The following is a 6,421-nucleotide window of genomic DNA, read 5'->3' on the forward strand; positions in this document are numbered from 1 at the left end:
GAAAATGTATTCATCCCAAAATTACCGGTGAATTTACAAAAATACTCATCATAAACGTTGACAAAATATATAACAATTATTTTAAGAATTATAGATAAAGTACTCTTTTATGCACCCGCTGTGTCAGATTTCAAAATAACTTTACGTAGAAAGCACATTGTTCAATATTCTGAGTACTGAGCACCATGCTATTCAGTTAGCCGTCCAGCCACGGCATCCCCAAAACGCTGAAATATGTTAACGTCTCTAGGGTAGGGGGCAGTATTTGCACGGCCGGATAAAAAACGTACCCGATTTAATCTGGTTAGAATATGTATATAATTGTTTGATTTGGATAGAAAACACCCTAAAGTTTCTAAAACTGTTTGAATGGTGTCTGTGAGTATAACAGAACTCATATGGCAGGCAAAAACCTGAGAAGATTCCTTACAGGAAGTGCCCTCTCTGACCATTTCTTGTCCTTCTACACTCTCTTTATTGAAAACTGAGGATCTCTGCTGTAACGTGACACTTCCTACGGCTCCCATAGGCTCTCAGAATTCGGCAGAACGTTGAATGATGACTTTGCAAGCCATGGCTGAAAAACAGTAGCGCATTTGGATAGTGGTCGATCTGAGAACAATGAGACTGGGGCGCGCGTGCACGAGAAGAGTCCATTTTAGATTTTCTGTCTTTGAACGAAAACAGGGTTTCCCGGTCGGAATATTATCGCTTTTTTACGAGAAAAATCGCAAAAAAATTGATTTTAAACAGCAGTTGACATGCTTCGAAGTACGGTAATGGAATATTTAGAATTTTTTTGTCACGAAACGCGTCGGGCGCGTCACCCTTCGTCACCCTTCGGATAGTGTCTTGAACGCACGAACAAAACAGAGGATATTTGAACATAACTATGGATTATTTTGAACCAAACCAACATTTGTTATTGAAGTAGAAGTCCTGGGAGTGCATTCTGACGAAGAACAGCAAAGGTTATCCAATTTTTCTTATACTAAATCTGAGTTTGGTGAGTGCCAAACTTGGTGGGTGTCAAAATAGCTAGCCCGTGATGGCGAGCTATCTACTCAAAATATTGCAAAATGTGCTTTTGCCGAAAAGCTATTTTAAAATCGGACATAGCGATTGCATAAAGGAGTTCTGTATCTATAGTTCTTAAAATAATTGTTATGTTTTTTGTGAACGTTTATCGTGAGTAATTTAGTAAATTCACCGGAAGTTTGCGGTGGGTATGCTAGTTCTGAACGTCACATGCTAATATAAAAAGCTGGTTTTTGATATAAATATGAACTTGATTGAACAAAACATGCATGTATTGTATAACATAATGTCCTAGGAGTGTCATCTGATGAAGATCATCAAAGGTTAGTGCTGCATTTAGCTGTGGTTTGGGTTTATGTGACATATATGCTAGCTTGAAAAATGGGTGTCTGATTATTTCTGGCTGGGTACTCTGCTGACATAATCTAATGTTTTGCTTTCGTTGTAAAGCCTTTTTGAAATCGGACAGTGTGGTTAGATTAACGAGAGTCTTGTCTTTAAAATGGTGTAAAATAGTCATATGTTTGAGAAATTAAAGTAATAGCATTTCTAAGGTATTTGAATATCGCGCCACGGGATTCCACTGGCTGTTGAGTAGGTGGGACGATTTCCCCAGCCCAATGACCCCAGCCCGACCACATACTGTTCCGGGTGTTATTCAATCAAATTGCATTCTAGAAGCCTCAAACGAGGTTCTAATGACTGTTGACATCTAGTGGAAGCCTTAGGAAGTGCAAAATGACATCACAGACGCTGTATTTTAGATAGAACTTAATTTGAAATGACTACAACCCTCTGAGGTCCAACTTCCTGGTTGGATTTTTCTCAGGTTTTTGCGTGCCATATAAGTTCTGTTATACTCACAGACATCATTCAAACAGTTTTAGAAACTTCAGAGTGTTTTCTATCCAAATAAACTAATATTATGCATAACCTACCTTCTGAGTCTGAGTAGGAGGCAGTTTAATTTGGGTACGTTTTTCATCCGGCCATGAAAATACTGCCCCCTATAGTGAAGAGGTTAACTAACCTCCAGACTAGCTTCAATGCCATAAAACTCTCCTTCCGTGGCTTCCAACTGTTCTTAAATGCAAGTAAAACTAAATGCATGCTCTTCAACCGATCGCTGCCCGCACCTGCCCGCCCATCCAGCATTGCTACTCTGGATGGTTCTGACTTAGAATATGTGGACAACTACAAATACCTAGGTGTCTGGTTAGACTGTAAACTCTCCTTCCAGACTCACATTAAGCATCTCCAATCCAAAATTAAATCTAGAATCGGCTTCCTATTTAGCAACAAAGCATCCTTCACTCATGCTGCCAAACATATCCTCGTAAAACTGACCATCCTACCGATCCTCGACTTCGGCGTTGTCATTTCCAAAATAGCCTCCAACACTCTACTCAACAAATTGGAGGCAGTCTATCACAGTGCCATCTGTTTTGTCACCAAAGCCCCATATACTACCCACCACAGCAACCTGTACGCTCTCATTGGCTGGCCCTCGCTTTATACTCGTCGCCAAACCCACTGGCTCTAGGTCATCTACAAGTCTCTGCTAGGTAATGCCTCGCCTTATCTCAGCTCACTGATCACCATAGCAGCACCCACCCGTAGCAAGCGCTCCAGCAGGTATATCTCACTGGTCACCCCCAAAGCCAATTCTTCCTTTGGCCGCCTTTCCTTCCAGTTCTCTGCTGCCAATGACTGGAACGAACTGTAAAAATCACTGAAGCTGGAGACTCATTTCTCCCTCACTAGCTTTAAACACCAGCTGTCAGAGCAGCTCACAGATCACTGCACCTGTACATAGCCCATCTGTAAATAGGCCATCCAACTACCTCATCCACATAGTGTATTTATTTATTTATCTTGCTCCTTTGCACCCCAGTATCTCTACTTGCACATTCATCTTCTGCACATCTACCATTCCAGTGTTTAATTGCTATATTGTAATTACTTTGCCACCATGGCCTATTTAAATAAAGGTGAAATAAAAAATGCAAAAAATAACATATCGTGCGTATAGCCTTAATATTCATGATGATAATTGTAATCCATATCGTATCACCATCATAGTTGCATCATAATTACCTTTAACACCATTGAAAAGCACATCCCAGCATTTCCATAGCAACTGACGTTTCACATGATCATGAAAGAGACCTTCCATTACTATAGAGACGGCTTCACTACAGTACAAATGTATTCCGTACAATATGTTAATATTCCCCAATGCCCCTATTCTGATATCTTCCCCTTGCTTGTTGTAGACATAAATAAACTTGTAGACAAATACATAAAAAAGATAGACAAACAACAAACGTATTAAATTATAAAACAGTTCTCGACAATAGAGAGAGAGTGAGAAGAGAAGAGAAAAGAGAGAAAGAGATAGTTGGAGAAGAGAGTGAGATCAAGTGTGTGTGTATGTATAAGTTCGTATGGGTAACCCAGCATGTAATCGAGTATGTGTGTGTTCATATCCACTTTATAGTGTTCATATAGTTTTACAGTTCCCATAATTTCTTTTTTTCGTAACCTGAAGTCCCTGTAGAATTTAATACAGCCATGGTGTTATGGAGCTGTCTCGGAATAGCTGTCCATCTGTGAAGAGTTTGTCTGCAATGAAAAAGGCACGCTTACCCTTCTCCCTCTGTTGCCTCTACACTCTCTTACGACGTTCATTTATCTCCCTTGGAAATTGGTCATTGAGACCAAATTTGGTCCCTTTAAGCTGACTTCTCCTGCTTTTGATCAGCTCCTTTAGTTGGTATTCAAATTTTGCGATATTTGGTCGGGGACCCTTGGTCTTGTCGCTCCAAGCTCCAAGTCTGTGTACTCGGTGGAAAGCCATCTTGTTTACAGTCTCTATAGAAAGTTTCAAGGCGGATTGCATGACTTCTCTGGTACTTGTCAATTTCCCTCAGGATCTCCTTAGTATCCAGGTTGGCTCTTTACTTCAACCAGTTGTTTTACGAAAAGATAAAAATGAGTCTTTCCCACGACGACCACAGGTGTCTGTAGTATAGCCAGCTAGCACTCGCGGAATCCACACAAAAACACGTTTGGTATTCGTCATTTGATAACTTGGAAGTTTGGAAGAGTCTTGGTGGTTCCAAACTTCTTCCATTTAAGAATGATGGAGGCCACTGTGTTCTTGGGGACCTTCAATGCTGCAGACATTTTTTGGTACCCTTCCCCAGATCTGTCCCTCAACACAATCCTGTCTCAGGGGTCTCCTGACAATTCCTTTGACCTCATGGCTTAGTTTTTGCTCTGACATGCACTGTCAACTGTGGGACCTTATATAGACAGGTGTGTACCTTTCCAAATCATGTCCAATGAATTGAATTACCTCAGGTTGACTCCAATCAAGTTGTAGAAACATCTCAAGGATGATCAATGGAAAAAGGATGCACCTGAGCTCAGATTCGAGTAAATTTTTTTTTTTAAATCAATTTTAGAATAAGGCTTTAACGTAACAAAATTATGAAAAAGGGAAGGGGTCTGAATACTTTCCGAATGCACTGTATACAGGTCCTGATGACCAACCAATTAATAGAATCCGGTATGATATTAGGCCTACTTAGGGTTGGAACAAAATCCTGCAGGAGGGCAACTTTCCAGAAGGCAGGTTGGCTACCTTTGCATGTTGTCATACAGCACACTAGTGTAGGCTTAAACACTTTTTCAACAATTGTTCGATAATACAGAGCCCTATATAATTAGTTCCAGTGTTCATAAAAATGACATTTCAAAAAGGTTAAAAAAAGTAATCAAGTTACATACTGTACAGGCTGATTTAATTAGACCTACCGTAGGTGCCACTGATTATTAAAATGGGTAGCACTGACCCTCGATGAGCATTTCTGGTCACCTGTGTGCCTATAGTCATGGGACCAGTGACCAATGACATACAGAGACAGACAAGCTATAGACTACACAACACAATAACTACATAAATAGGCCAAAATCGCTTCTATGATGACTCTGCTGTTTTAATGACTCACAATCTTTATGTTCTGTTTCGAGGTCAGAATATAGTTACGTCTGTATTATCAATCATACTGAATTGACCTTGACTAGTTCAGTGTGAATCCTTTTCACTTCTCTCTCAGTCAACAAATACACATCTGATGTGTAAATGAAACAAAACAGAAAAGTGACAATGTTTATGTCAATGATGATGATGACGCTGATGGCTATGATGATATCCCAGAAGTGTTTTGATGCCAGACAAAAGATAAAAAACTAGGGCTTTCGAGGCACGATACAGTGCCATTAGTCATCGGCGGACAAGGACAGTTGTAATCATCCCTTCCGCTCGCCTCCCCCATCAGTCTTTCCCTTGCGTGTATCAGGATCAATCTAGGCTCATTTATTTTAATCGTCTCCTGTTTGCTAAACTGCCAAAGTCAAAGGAGGACAATAGAAACAAACGTCCGTCTGCAAACATGACAAAACAGCACATTTTTGCCTGTGTTTGCTATTCAGACAACTTTTTCGAGAATATGTCTCAGGTTGAAATAGGACATGAATTAATCTAATGTTGTTGCTATTTGGATTTCTGACATAGAGTTAAATTATATGGGATTTAAAATTAATGTAGCTATTACAGTGTGTGTGGTTGTGATAACTTGTCAAAAATGTCATGTTTTAATAGAAATGAAAATAACCAATGTTGTTTTTTTAAAATTAAACAGCTCACCACCCGCAGGCAGGAAAAACCTTTTAAATGTAATGTATATTTGATATTAATCACTCAACTCAACATGCATAACATCATTATCTTTCAATATAGACGTAGGCTGTGTCTGAAATGGCACCCTGTTCCCTAAGTACCACATTACTTTTGACCAGGGCCCACAGTGCTCTGGTCAAATGTAGTGCAGTATATAGGGAATAGGGTGCCATTTAGGAAAGCAGAACTAGTCTACCTGTAGTCTGTGAAATTATGTGATAGGCCTACATCTCAAATGATTTATCATTCAATATCCCTCATCAGTTGACAGTAAGAGAGACACTCATGTGGAGAGAATGAAAGAGTGAGAGATAAGGCAATCACCAGCTGACCCTATTGACTCTCACATCTCCCTGTGATGGAGACAGGTTGTGCAAGCACGGAAGGCCAGTAACTATGGAATCGTCAGAACTCTCAGGATCTGCTCTTTGAGTGGATTGCCAAAGGCAATTAAAGGGAATATCAAATCCAACGTAATCTGCATCTAACTCACCATCACCAGCACAGTCGTATAGATTAAATCAAAAAAAGGAAAATCATCTTGTACCATCGGGAAGAATTTCTCAGAGAGGTGTTTCTCTACCTACTCACCATCAATTCAGAAAATAATAATTCATAAGTTCATATGAATGTAAG

The sequence above is a fragment of the Salmo trutta genome, chromosome 36, assembly GCF_901001165.1.
Source record: "Salmo trutta chromosome 36, fSalTru1.1, whole genome shotgun sequence".
Lineage (NCBI taxonomy): Eukaryota > Metazoa > Chordata > Actinopteri > Salmoniformes > Salmonidae > Salmo > Salmo trutta.